The sequence below is a fragment of the Rhinopithecus roxellana genome, chromosome 18 (genome assembly GCF_007565055.1).
Source record: "Rhinopithecus roxellana isolate Shanxi Qingling chromosome 18, ASM756505v1, whole genome shotgun sequence".
Taxonomy (NCBI): Eukaryota; Metazoa; Chordata; class Mammalia; order Primates; family Cercopithecidae; genus Rhinopithecus; species Rhinopithecus roxellana.
In genome coordinates, this window is record NC_044566.1 from 17,178,819 (window position 1) to 17,204,141 (window position 25,323).

Genomic DNA, 25,323 nt, shown 5'->3' on the forward strand with positions numbered 1-25,323 from the left:
CCCATGGCACTTATGTCTAGATGATTTAAAGTATTGTCTTCAGGATTTTTTAACCCAAATCATATTAAGCATTATAAAACAAGCTCCTAATCATTACTTCACATCTTTTTCTGTGTTCAACATTATGATCTCTAAAACAAAAAGCCTTTCAGCTATTCTTGCCTTAAGGAGACTCTCTTAGATGGAACACCTGTGAAATAGAGGAAATTATAGATATCATAAAAAAGGTGAAAAGCAAAATTAAAAAATATAATTCAGTTTTACTTTATCTTGCGTATTTCTTTTTATAACCACTGGAAACTTTGGATATCCATAATGTGTAGTGTGTTTTCATAGAGAAAAGTGGTAGATATATTCCCCATTAAGACTGCTACCTCAAAGGATTGCTAAAACTGTTCGTTTTTGGCAGAAAAACAAGAATAATTAAGTATTATCATTGACTTTAAGAAGCTTTCTTTCTCTTTTCAGTCTTACTTTCTTGCTGTTGGTTCTTGAAATTTCAGTAAAAGCAACAATGAGGCTATAAGCAAGTATCATTATAAACAAGGACATAAATATATATATTGACTAAAAACATGCTGAATTATTTCGATGGCAATATTTTTAAATTACGAAGTTAAAATGAAGACAGTCTGTAGAAGATATAAAATAAGAAGTATTAGCTTTGATGCTTTTTCCTGCAATTTATCTGCAGACTAGTTAAACAGGTTACTCCTCTTTCATAAATGTAAAACTAAAAGCAAATAGTTAAAACTAAAAGCAAATAGCCCGTCCGCCCTTCCTTCCTTCCTTCCTTCCTTCCTTCCTTCCTTCCTTCCTTCCTTCCTTCCTTCCTTCCTTCCTTCCTTCCTTCCTTCCTTCCTTCCTTCTTTCCTTCCTTCCTTCCTTCCTTCCTTTTCTCTTTCCTTTCTTCCTTCTTTCTTTCTTTTTGAGATGTAGTCTCAATCTGTTGTCCAGGCTGGAGTGCAGTGGCTAATTGTGCCACAGCCTCAAACATTTGTGTTCAAGTGAATCTCCTGCCTCAGCCTCCAGAGTAGCTGAGACTGCAGGTGCAACCTACCATGCCTGGCTTAGGCCATTCCGTTTTTTTTTTTTTTTTTTTAATGTTTTGTTTTTTGGTCTTTTTCGCTGTTTTTCAGTAAAAATATTTTCTATTGACATCAAGTTCATTGTCTTTTTTTTCACTGTTGAGTCCAATCTAATCTTTTTTTATCAGTGAATTCTTTATACACGATCTTATGTTTCTAACATTCTGTTCTATTTTATTTTTAAAAAGTTGGTTTCTATGTCTCTAGTGGAACTTCTCATATTTTCATACATATTGTTCACAATTTTCAATAGATATTTACATAGCATTTTTATTTACTTACTTGAAATTCACTTTCTGATAATTTTAGTATCAGAGACATCTTCGTCTGCTTCTATTGATGGCTCTTCTTATGATCATGTGTTATATTTTCCTGCTTATTTATGTGTCTTTAAAAACTGAAGTAATATTGCTAAACTTTTTAAAGAGGATGCTCTGTCTTGTGCCAGGTTACTTGAGTGGGAAGCTGAATCAATCTTATCTGTATTTGAGTAGAATCTGGCATTTTTGAAAGTTTAATTTGATTGGGTTTACCATTTGGTTCAAATGTTTTTACAAATAAGATAAAAAAAAATTCCCTTCTGTGGGACTTAGAGTCTGAAGAAAGCTGAGACTCCAAAGATCATTCTGTTCTTTACAGCTGAGCCTCCCCTTTCCAAACTGTAGATCTCTCTGTGATCTATATTCCACCGTTAGCTTTGTTTTCAGTGGGGAAATAATTTTTTCTCTTTAGTCTTGACCAGTGCTTTCTAGGCCTATAGAGAGTTCTTTGATGGAATATGTAAGAGGAATTTCTCTCAGCACTCCTGTGATCTCCCTTTACCTCCTTCTATGGTGGGTTTCCCTCTCAACAATGCTAGCAATGAGAAGAAAATTATCTACTCTGGTCTGAAAAGCTGATCACTTTATGTAAATGCGTCCACTTCTGTGTCTTTGCATATTAGTTCTCTGATAGTTTCAGAGAAGCTATGATATTTTGGTGGGTCTGTCTTTTTATGTGGTTAGTATGAAAGTAACATATTGCAACTATCTCCAACACAACAGGAACAGAAGTCTCTGTCTCTGTCTCATGAGCAATATATTTTTGTTGTGTGTTTTTTTTTTGTTGTTGTTGTTAACTTAAGTAGTTAATTTAATAGCAAGACCTTCCATCCAGTTAACCGAGGTGCTTTGAAGCATGATGACTGACTGACTGTGTGTATATAGCCCTTACTGCTTCTTTTTAGGCCTGATTGTTTTGAAATAACCTAGTTTTAATATTTTCAGAAGAAAATCCATGTTATGATACAGTTATTCAATATTGAATTATCATTGCAATCTGGACGTTTCTCCTTATGTGACCTTTATTCAGTTAAAGTGTCTATTTGTACTTTTTTCCATATCTTCAAATACCTTTATCAGAATTCTCTTAATCATATCCTATTTAAAATATGCTCAAGAGAAAATTTATAAGGGTATTTACATTTCATGTGATTTACTATTCTTTTTAGGTACTTTATATAAAATATTTCTAATTTTTATCCATCACATTTTAAACTTTGATGGAATTTTTCAGGGTTGCAATGAAATCCACTTTCTGTTTGCTATCCAACAAGAAAGGAAAATGGAAAGAAAAAGTAACCTATAGAGGTTCAGAAAAATCTGATGTTAAGTCTGGTTATCTGTTATTTTTCTTTTGAGGGTTTCTGTTTTTAAATTATTGAAACAATAATCATTGTGCTTTAAATGCCTGTCAAGTGTAAAATCTAGAATCATTAACAAACCCAACAGGTTTGAACGTGTGCACTTATGAGAATAATTTTTAAAATGTTATATAGTTTACAACCATCTCCTCTAAAACTGCCAAAATAACCAAAAATTATTTTACCTATTTATGAAAAATATTATAATCATTTTATCCATCATCATTCACACAATTGTATTATCATAATAACTCTTTATTAAGGAAAGCACTTGGTGCTGATTGGCATCAGATTAGAAAATCTTATACTTGCTGCTATTTTCCTTGACATTGTTTAAATAGCACTTTGCTTGGTACTCTGCAATATACTCAGGAGGAATTGCTAAAGTACTAAAATATTCATGTTTTGATGCATTGCACTTATTCCCCAAGGCCTTCTCAGTTTTGTAAGAACAAACCTGAAAGTAGCTACGGAAGTATCAGCAGTATCAGGCCTGTCAAAATAAACCTTATAAATGAAGTATTGGCCGGGCGCGGTGGCTCAAGCCTGTAATCCCAGCACTTTGGGAGGCGAGACGGGCGGATCATGAGGTCAGGAGATCGAGACCATCCTGGCTAACACGGTGAAACCCCGTCTCTACTAAAAATACAAAAAACTAGCCGGGCGAGGTGGCGGACACCTGTAGTCCCAGCTACTCGGGAGGCTGAGGCAGGAGAATGGCGTAAACCCGGGAGGCGGAGCTTGCAGTGAGATGAGATCCGGCCACTGCACTCCAGCCTGGGCGGCAGAGCGAGACTCTGTCTCAAAAAAAAAAAAAAAAAAAAAAAAAAAAAAAAAATAATAATAATAATAATAATAATAAATGAAGTATTTAGGAACATTCTGATGAGTTTGCCAAAAAATACACTACTGAAACTAACAAACTTGGTAAATGTCTTAGACTTACAGAACACATAGAAAAATAAAAGGTTATTATTTTAATATTTGTATCCACATAATAATGTATATATTGGGGTACAATGTTTGGAAAATTATTTCTACTTATAAGGTTATAGAAATGTAAGTTATTATACTGTATTCAATCACCATGTCCTTACAACTCTGAAAAACAATATAAATTAACATGAACATTAATGGGATTTCGATTACATTTTTATTTCTTCAATTAGTATACATGTTGATAAAACTTCTTAGATGTTTGATAATTAAATGTATTTTATATCAATATATTAAAAATTTACAGCCAAAAACATAAAAATCGTTTAAGTGGTAAGGATATAAATACAATAGTTCTTTGTAATTATAAAGGTTTAGATAATATTAACCATAAGCTACTATACCTAAATTTCATCTAGTCATAGAAAACCTCAAATAGTAATCTCTTGGAAAATTTATCAACACTATACTTACAGAAGGGTGATGTTTAAAATTGTTATAGGAAGTTCTGCTTTAATTCACCTTTTGTAACATAATTGTCAAAAACTTTGTGTATTTTAGCTACTTTAAGAATATTTATATTCTTAATTAAATACAACACATCCACGCCCACAACATATACAAACACAGCTACTCACTGAGCTTATTTTAAGTAGGTATAATTTTTCTTTTACTTCATGGTCAGTCACTGAATCTTATAAACATGTATATTATTCTGTTCTCATGCTGCTAATAAAAACATACCTGAAACTGGGTCATTTATAAAAAAAAAGAGTTTAATTGACTCACAGTACCACATGACTGGGGAGACCTCACAATCATGGCAGAAGGCAAATGAAGAGCAAAGTCACATCTTACATGAAGGCAGGCAAGAGAGAGTGTGCAGGGGAACTCTCCTTTATAAAACCATCAGATACCAGGAGACTTATTCACTATCATGAGAACAGCCTCCTACCTCCTACATGTCCCACCCATGACATGTGGGAGTTATGGGAGCTACAAATCAAAATGAGATTTGTGTGGGGACACAGCCAAACCATATCATTCTTCCCATGGCCCCTTCCAAATCTCATGTCCTCACGTTTTAAAACAATTCATGCCTTCTCAACAGTCCCCCAAAGTCTTGACTAATTTCAGCATTTACTCAAAACTCCGCAGTCCAAAATCTCATCTGAGAAAAGGCAAGTCCATTCAACCTATGAGCCTATAAAATCAGAAGCAAGTTTGTTACTTCCTAGATACAATGGAGGTACAGGCATTGGGTAAATAAACCAGTTCCAAGTGGGAGAAATTGGCCAAAATGAAGAGTCTACAGGACCCTTTGGATTTTGCAAATCCAAAATCCAGTGGGTCAGTCAAATCTTAAAGCTCTAAAATGATCTCCTTTGACTCCATGTCTCTCATCCAGGTCATGCTGATGCAAAAGGTAGGTTCCTATGGTCTTGGGCTACTCCTCCCCTATGGCTTTGCAGGGTACAACCCCACTCCTGGCTACTTTCACAGGCTAGTGTTGAGTGCCTGTGGCTTTTCCAGGTGCATGGTTTAATCTGTCAGTAAATCTGCCATTCTGGGTTCTGGAGGATGGTGGCCCTCTTCTCACAGCTCCACTATGCAGTGCCCCAGTGAGGACCTTGTGAGGGGGTCCCACCTCACATTTCCCTTCCCACTGCCCTAGCAGAGGTTCTCCATGAGGGCTCCACCCCTTCAGCACACCTCTACCTGGATATCCAGACATTTCCATACATCCTCTGAAATCTAAGCAGAGGTTCCCAAACCTCAATTCTTAACTTCTGTGTACTCACAGGCTCAACACCATGTGAAAGCTTTCAAGGCTTGGGGCTTGCACCCTCTGAAGCCATGGCCTGAGCTGTACCTTGGCTCCTTTTAGCTACAGATGGGATGCAGGGCACCAAGTCTTGAGACTGCACAAAGCAGCAAGGTCCTGTGTCTGGCCCACAAAACCATTTTTATCCTCCTAGGCCTCTGGGCCTCTGATGGTGGGGCTGCTGTGAAGATCTCTGATGTGTCCTGGAGACATTTTCCCCATTGACTTGGCAATTAACATTTGGCTTCTTGTTACTTATGCAGATTTCTGCAGCAGGCTTGAATTCCTCCTCAGAAAATGAGTTTTTCTTTTCTGTTGCATCACCAGATTGCAAATTATCTGAACTTTTATGTTTCACTCCCTTTTTAAACATAAGCTCCTATTCCAAACCATATCTTTGTGATTACGTAAAACTGAATGCTTTTAACAGCACCCAAATCAACTCTGAAATGCTTTGCTGCTTAGAAATTTCTTCCAGAAGAAGCCCTATATAATGCCTCTCAAGTTCAAAGTTCCAAAGATCTCTAGGGCAGAGGTAAAGTGCCACCAATCTCTTTGCTAAAACAGCAAGAATCGCCATTACTCAAGTTCCCCAAAAGCTCCTCATTTCCACCTGAAATGAGCAGCATTTGGTCAAAGTCATTCAATAAGTATCTAGGAAGTTCCAAACTTTCTCACATTTTTCTGTTTTCTTCTGAGCCATCCAAACTCTTCCAATCTCCAAAGCTGCTTCCACATTTTCAGGTATCTTTACAGCAGCACCCCACCCCGGCACCAAATGACTGCATTAGTCTGTACTCACACTGCTGATAAAGACCTATTTGAGACTAGGTAATGTATAAAGGAAAGAGGTTCAATAGACTCACAGTTCCACGTGGCAGGGGAGGCCTCACAATCATGGTGGAAGGCAAATGAGGAGCAAAGTTACGTCTTACCTGGCAGGAAGCAAGAGAGTGTGCAGGTGAACTCCCCTTTATAAAACCATGAAATCTCATGAGACTTATTCACTGTCATAATAATGGCACAGGAAAAACCTGCCCCCATGATTCAATGGCCTCCCACTGTTCCCTCCCATGACATGCAGTAATTATGGGAGCTAAAATCAAGAGGATATTTGGATGGGGACACAGCCAAATCACATCAACATAATTCCTTAATATCTATTCAATCCATTATTTATTCATTTATTAAAGTGTTCTTAATTTGTTCTTTTGATTTCTTTAGTGAATACTTTGAGTTGATAATTTAAAATATCTTTTAAAAATTTTCACCAATTAGTTTCACAAATTTTATTAACAAATGTTATTACCTCACAAGTTAAAAGGCAATCACTCAGCATAAAGAATGTTTGCATTATATAAGTAGCAAATATTTATATAGTATAACTACAATATATACATTTATTTATCATCTATTTAGCTATATCAGTGTATCTAATGATGTAGTACATCATTGCTGTCTTTTTAGATACATCAATGACTTCTACATTTTTATATCCCCAGAAAATTTTTGACTGCTCTCTTGAACAGTATTTGTTATTGCCTGTCATTTAGTTACAAGCCATTTTAACTGGGGTGAGATGATATATTATTAAAGTTTTGATTTGCATTTGTCTGATATATTAGTCTATTTTCACACTTCTGATAAAGACATATCCCAGACCAAGTAATTTATAAAGGAAAGAGATTTAATTGACTAACAGTTCCACATGGCTGGGGAGGCCTCACAATCATGGGTGGAAGGCAAGGAGGAGCAAAGTTATGTCTTACATGGCATCAGGCAAAGAGAGAATGACAGTCAAGTGAAAGGGGAAACCCCTTTTCAAACCATCAGCTCTCATGAGACTTATTCACTACCACGGGAACAGTATGAGGGAAAAACCTCATGATTCAATTATCTCCCATTGAGTAACTCTCACAACACACGGGAACTATGGAAACTATAATTCAAGATAAGATTTGGGTGGGGACACAGAGCCAAACCATATCATTTGATAATCAATGATGTTGAGCACCTTTCATATGCCTATTTGCCATTCGTATGTCTTCTTTTGAGAAAAGTCTTTTCAATTTTTTTGCCCTTTTTAAAATATCATGATTAGATTTTTTCCCCATACAGTTGTTTGAGCTCTTTATATATTGTGGTTATGAATCCATTTTTCAGGAATGTAAAATTAGTTGGGGACTGCTCAAGGATTATTTTTTAAAGATTGCTGAAGAGCTATGCATGTGGCTCCTGTGACTATTTTATGTGTATTTACAAGTGCAGGATATAAAAATATTACTTGACAAGGTGTTACATTACTGACAAAGGACCTGTAATTCAAAGACAATCACCTGTAATAAGCTGCTGATATCTGGATTCACCAGTAGTTGAAAATGAGATAGAGGATCTTTGCTGACTGCAAAAAGGAACAGCATCTATTGTTGATGATAAATCATTGTGTCTGCATGCTTGTGCAAAACGCAGTATGTATATATCTCTCATTAAAATTAAATTTTTGGTTTGACTCTGGGACTCCATCATTATTTTCTAAGTTTAGATAGCACTTTTAGAACTTTACTATAATGTCCTTTTTGTTTCTTATCTTTTCTCTCTTCAATACTGTAATATTATGCATTTTTCCTCTCTCTTTTTCCAAAATATCAATTGAGTGAAAAAAATGGGTTAAAGTAAAATCGCAATTGGTAGAAAATAAAGTAAAAATAGAAAGTAGAACTGAAATATACAAGCACATATACTGATACAATGGGATATTTTATTTGTATTGGGCTGATTACCTTACTGCAAGGGAGTGTATTTTGTGGAAGGTTTGATAAACTTAGCGATTGTTTGTACTCTTGCTACAAATCGTTGTTGGCAATGGAAGCCCTTCTGGAGCAGCTGTTGAGGAGTTGCCCGCTGCAGCAAGCAGGTGGAGGGTGAGGCTGAAGCCATGCACTCCATGGGGCTGGCAGGAGCAAGATACAGGTGGGATCCCTGCCCCCTATGATTTGGCAGGACTCCCCTCGCTCCCAGGTGCAGCTGCAGCAGCCCAGACATAGATCCAGACCTGTGCGCCCTGCGCTCTAATAGGTTTGGGAGGACCCTGGTCCTGCAGGCTACAAAGTGCCTACTCCCACTCTCTGGCCTCTCCCCAACCCGAAGTGCCCACTCCTGTGCTGAGCAAAGTTTTGGCTTAGCCTGGGCACTGTCTTGACCTGGTTGGGTGTGTGTGCACTTGGGTCAGTGTTGACATCCCAGCCCCCTACTACCTCAGCCCCCTTCGGACTTTAGGCACTGATGAACATTGGAGGGATGTGGGGTAAGGGCTGAGGGCAGCTCGGTGTGGGCCAGTAGGCACCCCTTGGCCTGAACTGCCTGGGCACCTGGACAACATGTTGATGGCAGCAGACAAGACAGGTTCCTGTGTGGAAAGGGGTGGGTCCCTCATGAAATCCAACCTTCAACACAGGGATGGCCTGAAGCCCGGGGGCCAGGCTGCCAGTTCTGGGTGGAATCCGCAGCTGGGAGTGAGAACTTAGGGTGCTTTTTAGGGGCCCACCCATGGACCAATCAGCATGCACTTCCTCCCTCTGGGCCCATAGAATGGATTCAGCCAGACTCACAAAGATGTCAGGACTACCAGCTGAGGGTGGAACTATCCACTTCTAGTCTCCTTGACTTGTGGGGTGACTTGCCTATGAAAAGGATATCACTGGTCTCCTCTCCATTGAGAGCTGTACACTCATTGGGATGACCTGCCTGCAGAAAGGAGCTACCTAAAAAGGAGCTACCCACTTCGGGTCTCCCGAGAACTGTTCTATTGATCAGTGAAAGCTCCTCTTCACCTTACTCACCTTCCAGTCATCTGCATACCTCATTCTTCCTGGACATGAGACAAGAACTGGGAGACCACTGAATGGTGGGACTGAAAGAGGTGTAACACAGAGCTGAAACACTTCCCCCACTTGTCATGTGTGGGTGATGAGGAGAGAAGAGCTGTGGCCCTTAAAGAAGCCCAGACCTAGGGAACCTCCAAGCCAGGGCTGTGACACCCTCTTTAGGGCTCTGCAGTTCCTAGCCTCTCCAAACTTCTGGACACCACCATCTTTCCTCGTACCCACAGTGGAAGGCACTTGCAGTATGCCTGGTCCAGCCGCAGCCTCGCATAGGGCTGGCGTCTGTATTGGTGCTTGGAGCTGCCTGCCCTGTGGCAGACGGCACTCCTGGCTGGGCACAGTGGTCAGACCCTGTGCTCATTCACACTCCCCTTGCTGCTCTATGCCTGGCTTGTCCTTGGTAGACATAGGATCTCCACAGGTAGTGCGAGCCGAGTGCAGCCTGGGTGGCTTAGTGGGTAGAATGAGCCCAGCAGGCCCCAACAAAAGCGCCCCTGGCCACAGAGTTTTCCAGCCAGAGAAGGGACACCCTAAGGATCCTGTGGCATCACTGTGAGATAAAAGTTGTTAAAATATAGTAATTTTGTGTTTTTTTTTTCTCATAAAACAAACCACCACAGTAAAAACAGGGCCCCAAATTCAAGAGAAAACTCAAAAACATATTAGTAAACTTACACGTAACTCATGCTGCTGTAGCAGTGGATGAAAAAAGAGATTTGCTTCTCTAGGGACTATATAGATGAAATTTTAACACCTGTGCATTGTCAGGAGATGCAGTTCTCTCCTTACATAAGTCCTAGAGCTGGAAAATACTTCGCTGTATAAAAGCAGGGCCACCTTCAAGCTGAGTAATGATAAAAAGTATAGTATAGTAAGTGCATAAACTAGTGACAGTCATTTATTATCATTACCAAGCATTATGTACTATACAGAATTGTATGTACTATACTTTTTCTATGATTGGCAGTGTGGTATGTTTGTTTATACCAGTATCACCACAAACATGTGAGTAATGCATTGGGCTACAATGTTAAGACAGCTACTACATCAATAGGCCATAGGAATTTTCAGCTTCATGTTAATCTTAAGGGACCACCATCATATGTGCAGTCTCTCCTTTACCAAAACATCGTATGCAGCACATTATCGTAATGCAAAGGATCCTCACGGGTCCTTGAAAATTATTTAAAATTGTCAGGAAAAGTCTTTAAAATGGCCAAACAAGGCTTTACCTTATTTGGCTGTTTGTTATTCTCGCTCCATCCTCAATTGTCCTCTCATTCAGCTCACTTCCTCTGCAACAGACCCTTTTCTCTTTCTATAACACACAGATATCCTTCTGCCTCAGGGCCTTTGCACTTGTTGGTATACTAATATGAGAAAGCTTTTCCTCCAGATATCCATCTTGCTTTCTCTTTCATGGTTTAATCAACTTTCTCAAATTTGGCCTTTTCAGATTACCTGAATGAAAACTTTATTATCTCAACTCCAGGACTCATTATTCTAATTCTCTTTCTCATCTTTTGTCATTGAAATACTCCATCTAAATATGTAAAGTATTTAATTATTTTCTTTATTTCTTGTTTTCTGTCACTATTAAATGAAATTTTTGAGGGAAAGAATTTTTGATTTTTTACTTATTTGTGTGTGTATGTATATTTTTAAAACTGCCACTTCCTTGGAGCTCAGACCAGAGTCTGACACTGAGTAGATACTCAAAGAATTGTTGTTAAAAATTAGTAATCAGACATTTTAGAAGTATTTTTACTCCTCTACAAAAAAACTAGGAACCTGGTCAAAAGTAATGGGATAGGCCGGGTGCGGTGGCTCACGCCTGTAATCCCAGCTCTCAGGGAGGCAGAGGCGGGAGGATAGCTTGAGCCCAGGAGTTCGAGACCTGCCTGGGTAATACAGCGAGACCCCGTTCTCCACAAAAAGGAAAAAAAAAAAAAAGACAAAAAAAAAAAAAAAAGTAGTGGGATAAAATATAAACCAAAATTTCAAAATTTACTGTTTTTCTATTCCTAATTTGAAAGTAAAATTTAGAAATCCCAGCTACTCGGGAGGCTGAGGCAGGAGAATGGCATAAACCTGGGAGGTGGAGCTTGCAGTGAGCTGAGATCTGGCCACTACACTCCAGCCTGGGTGACAGAGTGAGACTCCGTCTCAAAAAAAAAAAAAAAAAAAAAAAAAAAAGAAAGAAATCACCAATAAAATGTCTTCCACTTCACAGTTATTTTTAAAAATTGCTAAATTTATATAACTAGATAAATTGGTAAAATATTATAAAACTTTTTCTTTTAGTTTATAAAAAATTTACTTTTCAAATAAAAAATTGCTGTACATCCCCAAACAGTTTAATACTAAAATGCAGCTTAAAACATCAAATCCTTTTGAAGAATAGATCTCATTGCATTTTTATAAACCATGAAAATTTGCTTCAGTACCTGAGTACAATCTACATGCATCACCTATTTTAAAGTTAATTAATTTATTAATCACATATAAGAGTGTAGTACTAGAGAAATGCATAATCTCATTTTCTTTCACCTATGGGCAAAATCGTTGCCTTATATATTAGCGTAAATGGGCACTCAATAAAATGTCTATTTGGATAAATCTTTGTAAACAAAAGTTCAGATGGCTCCATCTACACATTCCCAAAGTACCACGTTAGCAAAGACCAGCAGCATTTGGAGACATTATTTTTAAAGAGTCTCCTTATGCATATCCAAGTGCGTTTGACTCTTGGCATGGCAGACAAGGGTCCTCTCTCCGCAGGAAATGAAAACTTCCCGGAATCCTTCTGACGAGTAATTCAATGCATCTTAGAAAATGAGTTAGGTGAACAATCATGATCCCCAAACATATGAGTCACAATAAATAATACGAAATATTTAGAAAATATTTTTAAAATATTTAAATCCACGAAATTTCTAACTTTCAGAAATCAGTGAAAAGAACATTTGCAGCCTTCAAATTTGTTGTTAGCATAATATTAATTATAATTGAGAGAAATACATCTAATATAGTAGGGTAAAATAATTTAAAATTTGGCCAACAGAATGAGAAGTAAAATACAGAATGTTATGACAAGCTTACCAAGAATTTCTGTTCTTTAAATCTAGTGTATTTTTATAACAACAAAAATTTGGCATATATCCATTCCATTGCACCAAAGAGATATATTTTGTAGCAGTAATATTACTATATTTTATAAAGGATATATTTTAACCAGTAATTTGGAAATTTGCAATTTTGATTCAAGGCCTATGCTCCCTCCCGCCCCACAAATGGAGGAAAACAAAAAAATATATATATATTACAATTTTTAAAAGTTTTGAGATAATTATATATTTTCATAAATATAATTTAAGTTAACAAGACATGTTACAATGATTATTTTTGTTCTTTCAACAAATATTGATTGCATACCTACCATTGGAAATAGAATAATGTGCACAATATTTGCTCAAACATAAGATACAGTCTAATAGGGAGAGAGACTGCTCAAATGTGATACATCCCCACATAGCCTTATAACCTAAAATACATATATGTTGTAAAAGATAGAAATATGATGCTGTGAAAGAATACTATATAATAGAGAAACTTACCTAACAGGATGAAATACAAACTTTCATGACTATATTACAATAGGAATCAGATTTGTAGGTTTATATATGAATTTGGATAAGAAGGAGCCAATAGAATAATCTTTCCTGGGATACAATGTGATGCATTGTTTGTTACAAGGAACTGAAATTCCGTCAGTATGGTTGGAAATCAGAGATTAAGGGAGAGCATATGAAGAGTCTGAAGGAGTTAGAATACTGAACAGGAATTTCTGGATCATATTTAAGAATGTAGTCTTCTCCTTAATTAAAAGAAAGAGTCATTAAATCTATAAATTACAATACAAGGCTACATTAGCATTTTAAAGTGACCATTCATGATGTGGTTTGGGATACATATTGGAGTAGATGGAGTAGATCAGAGTGAACACAATAATTTAGGATGCTTTTGCTGCCTTTGGGTTGATAGTTAATGTTACTTTGGATGACAAGAGTGGCAATAAATATATAGATATGTGGTCATATATCAAAATATGTAAGATGTAAATTAATGACATAGTAACCAATTGTATGTGGGTTCTGAGAAGCAGGATTGTGTCATTAATTTATTCAATTAACAAACACTAAATCTCTACTGTTTGCTAATTCAGTTATTGCTAATGAGAATAAGTGAATAAGACAAAGTCCATTTCCTCCTGCAAGTTACACTATTTAATGATGATTTTTATGAACTTTGTAACTATAAGCATAAAGATGCCATTCACCTGAAAAGTAATATGGATCTTCTAGGTAAATCTAGGTAAATGTAAATATTTAGTTGAGTTTATTAGGGAAAATCATGGATCAATGGCAAATTAGAATTGAATTTGAGTTGCCTTTACAATATTCAAACACATGGGAAGTCTGATACTTCAGGCTATAATGCATAAAAGGCACATTTGCAAGGAGAAACAATTTTTGGTCAGTGTTATGTAGAAGGCAATTAAGACTCAGGTTGTAAATGACATTTTCTAGAAAGAGTCTAAAAAAACAAGAGAAATGAGACAAGGATGTAATCATGAAGTCCCTCAATATTTCATTGTCAAATAAACAAAGATACTTATTTGAAAGGAACTGGGAAATTTCAGATCAGATAAAAGCTCAATGACTGAGACCTCAAGGATGCTTAGTTTGGTGAATATTATTAAGTAAGAGAAAGTTGTCTAGTGGAATGTTAGGCAAGATGAATACTGAAAATAAAAATTCTTCCCTGGATTTTTGAACATGGAGATCATTGGATTCATTGGTAAGTACCGTTTTGTTGAACTAATGAACATAAAAGTCAGCTTGCAATAAGATAAGAATTGTGGGAGTTGAGAAATGGAGGTTTGTAGGAATAGACCTAAGGCACACAGCTCCATACATAGGATATTCACATTTCACCAGTGAGGAAGTTGAACCCCAGAGTTGTTAGATACCTTACACATGACACAAAGAATTGCCAATAATCAGATTGGAGTCTTACGTTCTTTGTAATACATAAAGAAAGAAGACATGTACATAAGTTCAATTATTTCCAAATCATGGCATCGATTTACTAATTTCTAAAAAATATCTGGCTGATTTATTTCATATTCTATCTCTGGGACAAACAGTAGAACACAATAATTATATATATATACACATATACATATTCCATATATGTATGTATATGTATAGGGTTGTATATGTGTGTGCAAGGGTATGTGTGTAAAAAATGTGTGTGCCTCTGTGTGTATGGTAAATGTTTAGAGATGGTAAATCCAAAATAAATCATTTCGTTGTGCATGAGGGGTTGTCAAATATTGCTAGCAGCAGATGTGAGGGAACTTTGCTGTGTTCTCTTTCCCTACAAGGTAACTACTGTATTCTATTTCCTCGGGCAGAGTATGTCCCCTTTGTCCCATTGATAAAAGTCTTCACCATGTGATTTATATCCATCACTGATGCATAAAACATTGATAGTGGTGTGGAAAGAGACACACTGGACAAAAGGGAAATAGACCTTCATATTTATTTCCTTTCTTTTTCCCTCCCACCATGTGTTTCTTCTGTTCTTCCTCACTTTCATCTAATTTCTGTTTTATCAAAATTCTTTCCCATATCATGTAACTGCAGTATACTGGCACCTTGGAAGAAAAGATTCAATAGGATTTATCTCACCCTTTATTGACTTATCCTATGTGAAGAGAAGGAGAAATTAGTTCTGGAGATAAATAAGAGAAAGCCTCTAATGAATGCATTACCTTCTAATGTAAAGGACAGAAATGAACAAAAGACCATTCAAAATAAAACATTTACTTTCATTTTGAGCAACCAAGAGAAGTGGTGATATTCTAGGAGATTTTTATTATCATATTCCCCAGGTTCATCATAATTTCAATAACATTAGTATTAAGAGATGCACATATATTAATTTTATTTTTATGCTCCAAATAATTATTCACATTAACTATACATTTTATACCAGATACAAATATCCAACCTACAACAATAGAATCAAAAATTGAAAGTAAAGCCACTAAGATTTTTATCTCACCCATTGTTCTAGTCCCATTTATTCTCTCATCATGTAGGACTGTCTATAAATATGTTCATGGTTGTTAATTCTGTTATCCTTGAAGGTAACTTTAGAGTATGAAGGAGAAATTAATTACTTGTAATATTTATAAGGATGACAGTGAAGTATTCAGTCTATGTCAATAACAATTATCTTGATCCATTAGCTACTTACAAAAAAAGGTTTTCTAATACACTAGTGTCATAATTAACAATTTATTCTTTCTACTTTGCAAAAACTAAACAAATATTAATAACTGATATTTATTGGCACAATTAATAAAAACAAAACAAATGCAGATAGACTAAAAAATTTAAAGGAATTAGATATTTTATCACCTTAACTGGCTACTTTATCAGTTTAAGTTTTATGAGAAATTCACTGATCATGTTGAAAGCTTATCTGGTTATTTTAGAAACATGTTAATCCCATTATTTGCTCTCTAAAGGGTAGCAGGCACAATCCAGTGAATTACTGTCTGGTAACATCTTCTGACCTTTCAATATATATCTAATAGATATGCAAACTGGTGCAATCAAGTACACTCTTTCATGTTTGATGAGAGAGCATTGACTTATATTGTATGGTATTTCTTTTCAATGGTTCTTGATGTAATTGTGCCCATTTTACATTATATTATGGAGAAAAATACCTTTTTAAAGCTTTATATTTAATCTTCTAAATTTCTCTGTATCTTAAAATTATTAAAAACCTGAAAAGTAATTTTTTTTTGGCTAAAGCAGTTTACTATGGATTTTAAAATATTTTTTCAAATGCTCTTAAATTGTATTTCCTCTGTTTACATGGCTTTGCAAATATAAATCTGAACTTCACAAAATTAATTGATCTCTTGAATATAATTAATATTTATTGTGAGTAAAAACAAATCTTTGTTGTTTCCTTAACCCCTACCACATTCAGTCTAATCCCAAAGTCAATTTTGTCTATTGCCAAAGTATATTCCAAATCCATCTTCACTATTCTCCATCAACAGCTACCACCTTAGTCCAAATCTCCTAAACTATAAGAGCCTTCATTTGGTCTTCTTGCTTCCAAGTCTGAGCTTCAGAAACACCATTCTTCAAAGCAGCAGCCAAGGTAATCTTTCAAAAAATTTGTTGTACTAACCCTCTCCTGCACAACATTTCCAAATAACTTTTTACTGTAATTAGGATAATAAGAAAGCAATTCATGGCCTTCAAGACCATTTGACTTTTGCAATTTTTCTCTACTACTGCTACGTCATACTGTTTTCCTTCTTTCTCTCTACACTCTAGACCTTGTAGCTTCTACTTTGTCCTTGAATGTTTTAAGATTAGTTGTATTTTGAGGACTTTGATTTGCAATTTTCTCCCATTGTATATTTACATGCCTATATTACACTCATTCTGCTGCCAACTTGAATTTCTCTAAAGAGCATTCCTGACTATAATAACGATCTCAAAACTCTTCTTAGCTCATTGATTTCATAACAGTTATCACAATTTATCTTATTAATATATTTGCTAGTTTTTAAATTATCTCTCTTCAAGAGATAAGATCTTTTATATAGCGTTAAGAGCTAAAATCTTAGTTACTAGGACAATTCATGGTGTATATTGGGCATTCAAATGATTTTTGACTTTTGATCTTTTAATTTTAAGGAATTAATATGGTATTAAGTTATGAAGCTTTTAAATTATGTAGTATTATTGCAATGTGTGTTGTTTTGTATAGCATCTGTGGAAGTTAGTGTTTATTTTACTGATATGATTAAATTCTAAGACTGTGACCCCTACACTCCAGCTCCCAAATGGCCCATGCTATTGGATAAACAGCTACCCAAGAGAAAGGGCAGGACCTGTGTTTATGACAGGATATGACATGTTCCATTGGGGTATGTGGTATGATATGGGAGTGATATGGGGATATTGCAGATGTAAATAAAACTCTAATCTGTTGACTTTTAGTTAATAAAAAGAGCAGACTATCCTGCTGGCCCTACCCTAATCAGATGAGTCTTTAAAGAAGACTGAAAGCCGTAGCCAAAGAAACTCTCCTCTTGGCCTCATAGAAGCAAGCTGCCATCTTGTGGAGAGAACTATGTTGCAGGAAAGAGCTTGTATCGAAGGATGTGGACATCTCTGAACCCTCATATGCAGTTGATGGGAATATAAAATGGTTTCTGTCACTTTGAAAGACAGGATGGCACCTCTTCATTAGGTTAAGCATTGAGTTACTATATGACCGAGAACTTCCATTCTGAGTTACCTACTGAAGATAATTGAAAACACAAATCCACACAAAAACTTGCACAGAAATACTCATGGTAGTGTTACTCATAATTTTAAAAAGTGAAAACAACACAAATATGCATCATCTTATAAATGGATAAATAAAACATGTCATATCCTACAATGGAATATTATTTGAAAATTAAAGGAAATGAAGTAGTGACAAATGCTACAACGTGGAAGAACTTTTAAAACATAAGTGAATGGGAGGGATCCTTTCCCCATTGTTTGTTTTCATGGATTGTGTTTAAGATCAGATGTTGTAGGGATGCAGAATTATTACTGGGCTCTCTATTCTGTTCCATTGGATCTATGTGGCTGTTTTTGTACCACTACTGTGATTTTTTTGTTGTTACTGTAGCCCTGTGGTATAGTTTGAAGTCGGGTAATGTGATGTTTCTCCAGCTTTGTTCTTTCTGCTTAGGACTGCCTTGACTATTTGAGCTCTGTTTTGGTTCTATATGAATAAAAACTACCTATTGGGTAATATGCTCATTACCTGATGATTAAATAATTTGTACATCAAATACCTGCATCACACAATTTACCTATACAGCAAATCTGCACATATACCCCGATCCTAAACATTAAAAAAAAAAAAAGTCCAATCACAAAATGCCACAAATTTTAAGATTCTATTTACACGCTATAGACAGAATAGGCTACTCTGTAGAGACAAAGGGTGGAATAGTGTTTTCCTATGGCTAGAGGTGGGGGAAATGTGTGGTGACTGCTAGCAGGTATGAGGTTTCTTTTTGATACGATGAATTTTTTTTTTTTTTTTTTTTTTTTTTTGAGACCGAGTCTTGCTCTGTCGCCCAGGCTGGAGTGCAGTGGTGCGATCTCGGCTCACTGCAAGCTCCACCTCCCGGGTTCACGCCATTCTCCTGCCTCAGCCTCCCGAGTAGCTGGGACTACAGGCGCCCGCCACCACGCCCGGCTAATTTTTTGTATTTTTAGTAGAGATGAGGTTTCTCCGTGTTAGCCAAGATGGTCTCGATCTCCTGGCCTCATGATCCGCCCACCTCAGCCTCCCAAAGTACTGAGATTACAGGCGTGAGCCGCTGCGCCCGGCCGAAAATGTTTTCAATTTATTGTGATGGTTGCATGAATCTGTGACTATTCTAAAATCATTGAAATATACACTTTAAAAAAGGGATGAATTGTATCATATACCAATTATCACAATCTATTAAAATAATAAGCCACCAATCAAAATATAGTGTTTGAAAGTGTATAATACCCTATTTCATGTGCAATACACGTCTGAGTTTGTGGGGTGGATCTGCTCCACATAGACCTGCTCTGCTGCTCCTTCCAGGACACAGGTTTCTTCTACCTTGTTATTTTACCATCCTCAAGAAAATTCTTCTCTTTTAAGTGTTCAAACTTCATTTATTGCTATAAGAAGGCACTGGTTAAAGTAAGGGACTTATATTTTAATATGAAGATGATACAGAAAAAGAGCAAATAGTAGAAATTATCACATAATCCAGCACCTTTATATATTCAATTAATAAGCTTTAAATGGGATAACAAAGTTAATTTCATATAAAGAAATTTTATTCCCTAAGCCGCGTATCACTGTAAATAACTGTGAATACAGAGTATGCATTTAACAAATAAAGCCATATTTTTTTTGCAAGATGGGAATTTGAGATGAATAAAAAGTCTTATATTTGGGTAGAACAACTTTTATTATATTAAACTGTTCTGTTTAGGTATTTGAATGAAAATCATCTTATTTTAAAGTACTACTTCTTCAATTCAATATTGAATTTAGTATTATTTTTTCTATACAGTGAGTACCAAGGATGTTAAATGTCAGTTATAATACTTAGGATTTTTACTGCACTTTTAATTGTGACATTTTTCAGAGTTCATACAGAGCAGAAATCTTTTTAACCTTAGAAAATTTGAGCAATCACCTAATTAAAGATTGCCAAACATGTCTTAAAATTTTACAACCCAACTTCTATTTCAGGAATGTTTAAAAGTTCATCTTTCTTACAAGCTTTAATCCACAGAATAAAATCATTATACTTACCCACAAAATATTTAATTTCCAATACAATAAAAGGTCTTTTCATTTTTCTGTCTTTGGGGAAGCAATATTCTTCCTGATCAGTAGAAGTAAGGATAAAACAGTATAAAATTTGTGTCTGAGTCCTTGGGATAGCAGATTTTTCCATTCTTATGTTTTTTGGTGGAATGAGTCTGTATGAAATTGTATCTCAATTAATGCCAGATTATAAAAATTAATAACATGTTATAAAATACCAGATTATAAATTAACACCAGATTATAAAATGTATTTTTAAGTTAAAATGCATTAGAGAAGAATCTAGACAATAAAAATGGAAGTAGGAATTAAAGTAAATTTGGCATTGGGTACAATGTAACTTAACCTTTTCCCTGGATTTTCAGAAGCTTTGCTTTATAGTTGGAAAAATGTGAAAATTTGAGACAATGTACTCTGTTTCTTTTCTACTTATACTTCAAGAATGTAGTTTTAAATTAAAGTACATAAACATTAAGTATAATATTCTAAAGCACTGCATGATTTTAGCAGTGTTTGGCCCACACAATATACCTCTGTCTACACCCTTCATCACTTAAGAACTGGTCATTTGAAGGACTTTTCAGATTATGTTTCTCACCAACCCATTGGACTGAGATTTAAATGCTAAATATAAATTATAAATATAATTGCCTCCTACTCAGACATACTAATGTTTATATCACAAACTTTAGTTTTGTAGTTTGGGGGCCTTTCTAGATAGTTGAGTAAGAAGCTGATTATTATAAAGAGAATATATTTTAGATGGATCTCACAATATGAATAAGCTTTTCAGTTCCTTTACTGTATTGTAGTTATCACATAAAACTTATGGGATTCAGCATTATTTTTTCATCACTAAGTTAAATAGTAGAAAATTAAACCCCAAAAGTATTATTTACAGTTGCTCATAGCCTTATACCAAGCAAGTAGCAGAATTTTAATTCAAACTCAAATTTTCTTTATCAAGTTCTATTTGAATAATGGGACTGATTTAACTACTGCTCATGCTCATTATACAACCACAGAAACCTCTTGTAAGAAAGAGTAGAGGAACACAGGCAATATATCTTCCAAAGCATTTGCAGATAGGTAGGCTTTGCCAAAAGGCTTTACAATAAGAATAACTAAAATATTCTGTTTACCTTTACAAGGACAGAGAATAAAGATTCTTCACAAGGAATATTAGCTTCAGAAACTTGGCCTTTCAAATCTTTTAAAAAGCAGTTGCTTAGCGAGAGGATCTTTAAAAATACGTGGATTGTGCTTGACATAGCCAATTTCTTTTCTCCTCAAAAGCCCTTTTCTCACTACCTCATATATCCCCCTTTGAGCGTGGCGCCATGTTTGAAATTGGTGCGTACACACATAGTCACTAGATTTACTGGGATTCTCTTTGTGACAAGTAGGAGCCAAGGGATCATGCAGAGAAGCCAACATGCCCGATAAGGATTTCCTTGTTGCCAGAGTATTTAGCAGCTGAGAAGTATGAAGCTGTTTGGTGAAAGTTGCATATGACTAAGGGAACTCAGAGTTTCTGGTCATAAGAACTTTATGAAACTTAGAGAGGACTGATGCAGACACAAAGTCACTCTTGGAGCCTGAGGTTTAAAGAGGAACCTCACTTGCACCTGGGTGATCTGGGGCTGAGTATTAGCTCTGGGTCTGTCCATTGCAAATTCATGAGAAACAGCCGAGTCTCTCAATACAGCTGGAAATTACAAACACCTGGTCCTACTGAGGATCTACCCAGGCATATCACTGCATCTCACCATCAATAACAGCTTCATATAACACCACGCCATTAACTTTTTTTTTTTTTTTAGTAGTGACGGGGTTTCACTGTGTTAGCCAGGATGGTCTCCATCTCCTGACCTTGCGATCCGCCCGTCTCGGCCTCCCAAAGTGCTGGGATTACAGGCTTGAGCCACCGCGCCCGGCCCTAACTTTTTTTTTTGAGACAGAGTCTCTCTCTGTCACCCAGACTGGAGGGCAGTGGCACGATCTCGGCTCACTGCAAGCTCCACCTCCCGGGTTCACACCATTCTCCTGCCTCAGCCTCCCGAGTAAGTAGCTGGGACTACAGGCACCCACCACCATGGCCGACTAATTTTTTGTTTTCGTATTTCTAGTAGAGACCGGGTTTCGCAGTGTTAGCTAGGATGGTCTCGAACTCCTGACTTCGTGATTTCCCTGCCTCACCCGGCCTTGACCTCCCAAAGTGCTGGGATTACAGGCATGAGCTACCACTCCTGGCCACCATGCCATTAACTTTCATACATATCCTAAAATAATTTTCATAAGAATAATCATAGAACTTTTAAAAGGATGATAATAATACTATTCTGAGATACATGGATAAATCGAAGTTTGTTGTTTGTTTGTTTTGAGATAGGATTTTACTCTGTAACCCAGACTGGAGTGCAGAGGCATAGTCACAGGTCACTGCAGTCTCAACCTTTCCAGGCTCAAGTAATCCTCACACCTCAGATTCCCAAGTAGCCAGGACTACAGGTGTCCACCACTATGCCCGGCTAATTTTGTAGAGATGGAGTTTCACTATGTTGCCCAGGCTGATCTGGAATGCCTGTGCTCAAGTGATCATCCCGCCTCAGCCTCCCAAAGTGCTGCGATTATAGGAACGGGTCACTGCCCCTGGCTTCAAGTTCTTAAATACAGAAATTCAGTTTTGTAAACTGTCAATTTAGAAATTAATTTGAAATATTAAATTTAATTAAAAATACATTATGTTGGAAGATAATTACATGGTTAATTACAAAATGTTAAAATTCAGCCTAGCATCAAAGTTTTGAAAATAAATACAATGCCTGCATAAGTATACTACTATATACACACACACATACACACATTTGCACTCACATAAACAAACACATACACACACACACGTATGCACACAAAGGGCTAAAAAAGCAACATTACAAGCCTAAATGCCACTAAAGTTTTTGTGGGGCTGGTCATTTGAAACATAACTAAAGTCAACCTGGAAAACTTAATATGAAAACAAAATAATGAAAAGCTTACAAAATATGAAGCAGTAGTGGGGAGATTACATTACTAGCAGCCATGACATATTTTAAAGCTGCCAGAATAGCATTTCTACTTGTAGGAATCATGATGTAGTCTGTTTCAGGCAACAATCCCTGCTGTTTAAGACTAGCTGCACTATTATCTATCTATCTATCTATCTATCTATCTATCTATCTATCTATCCATCCATCCATCCTTCTATCTATCTATTTATCCAAAACTTAATTTCATCTTTCCCTTTAAGGAATTGCTAACAAAGAAAGGGGTGCTTAAAGAGAAGATGGAAATCTCTGAGATGTAAATTGTAGATGAGATTTCAATAGTATTATGAGGGGAAATTGCAACTGGAGTTCAAAGCTAGTAAGAAAGAGAAACCTTGGTAAAAACAACAGTTTCCAGTGAAGCCTGTAGAATAGCAAAATGGTAGAAGTCCCAGTTACTTAGGATACTCTAACAAACTGTTAAAACGAAGCCTCAGTGTAGATCATTACCTGACTGGTTTTAAATGATCTGCTCCTAATTACACTGCATGCTGGAAAGCAAATGTAAATATTTTATAGAGACCCGATTTATTTCTTAAAATATTCATATTTATATTTTAGTATGAAAACAAAAATATCTGTGCACACCAGGAGAAGATGAAATGTTCAAAGGGGGAAAAAAAGAGATAATAGACATTAGAAACAGACTCAAATGTGACCCAGGTACTGAAATTATGGAATGAATGTTTTTGTATATTTTAGAAAGTCAATGACAACAGGAAAAAGTGGAAATACTAGAACTACAAAATATTAAAAATAAGTTAATAAATTAGTAAATAGGCTATCAGCATGGTAGTCTCTTGAGAAGATGAGGGGATTGAGCTGAAATATGGGTCAATATTAAAATATAGAAAATATTCACTAATACAAGTGAAACAAGAATTGAAATACATAAAATTGGAGTTACAGAAAGAGAGAATGGAGCAAATATTTGAAGACATAATGTCAGAGTTTTGAAATTGATAATAATCATAATGTCAATGACTTAAGATGGTCTATGATCACCAATCTTGTTTCCACCCTTTATATATGAACATTTGCTCTCTGCCATGGCTCAAGGAATCTCAGTCCCTACATATTGGCAGCCCTGGAGTTGACAAATTATTCAAGATGAAATTCCACATAGACTTCTAGGCTTCAGACACCGATTTCATAGCCTCTTTGTAAGTTCTAAACGCTGATCTGCTTCCTTCTTTCAGATAGATCTCATGCTTGGCTTAGCCTCACTGTGCTGAAATTATATCCTACAAAACTAAGCCCAAATGGAAGTGGGACAGTCCTCACGTGTCTCCCTTTCTAAAAAAATTCAATCCTGGAGTGGTTCCATCTGTAATTACCATTTTATAAGTTTTCTTCAGATTTTATATTGTTCTTACCAATTTCTCCATCATGAATGGAATTAGAACATTAATGCATATTAAAATTATTGCTATAGATGTTGCTTTTGGTATTCTCTGTTTTGGGGAAGACTGAAAGCAGACAAGACAGCTGGTTCATGTATTTTTCATGCTTTAGATTTAAGTGTTCACATACAAGATATTACTGTTCATGAACAGTATTTCTCCATGAAGTTTCTTTTCACAGATTTTCTCTTGTGACTCACCTACTAAACTCCACCTGGCTCTTACAAATGCCCGTTCCTGACTATTATTATACTCTTAACCAACTGCTGAATCTCATTTACTTAGAAAAAAGGTTTATTTCTCAAACGTTTCCCTTCATTTTCTGACTGTAGCCAAAGTTTAAATATCTCCTAAAGGCATTCTTCCTGCATGCTGTTCCAATACAGGGTGCTCTTCTCGTCTGCCCCTCCTGTCAGTGGCTGAAATGTGGGAGAGCAAACCTCCGTCTTCCTCACTGCTGCTCTTAAATAAATCTCCATTTCTCCTCTCTAAAAATCCCCACCTTTGAAACTCACATCCTTAGACTCTACTATCCACTAAATTTTTTGTTGGAATCATCAGCTGAAAATCATATTAGGACTCATTTTTGAAGACTTTCTTTCTTACTTATTGTCATTTGTCTCCAACACTGCTCCTCTTATCATCACTGGTGGTTTCAGTATCTACTAACTGACCCTTTCAATAGCCTGACCTAAATTCCATGTTCTCCTCTCTTTAATGATTTCATCTTTCGCCTTACTTCAACTTTGTATTCATGTGTCCTTAGAAAAAAAAAAAATCACCACAATAGTCTCAATTTTATGTATCTTACTCTCCATCTATGAACACTTAACATTTACGGTTTGTTTCCCCCAGTGATACTGAAAATTCTCACACCCCATCAGGACTAGTATATCATACATCCTACTACTCTAGTCCACCACTCGCATATACAC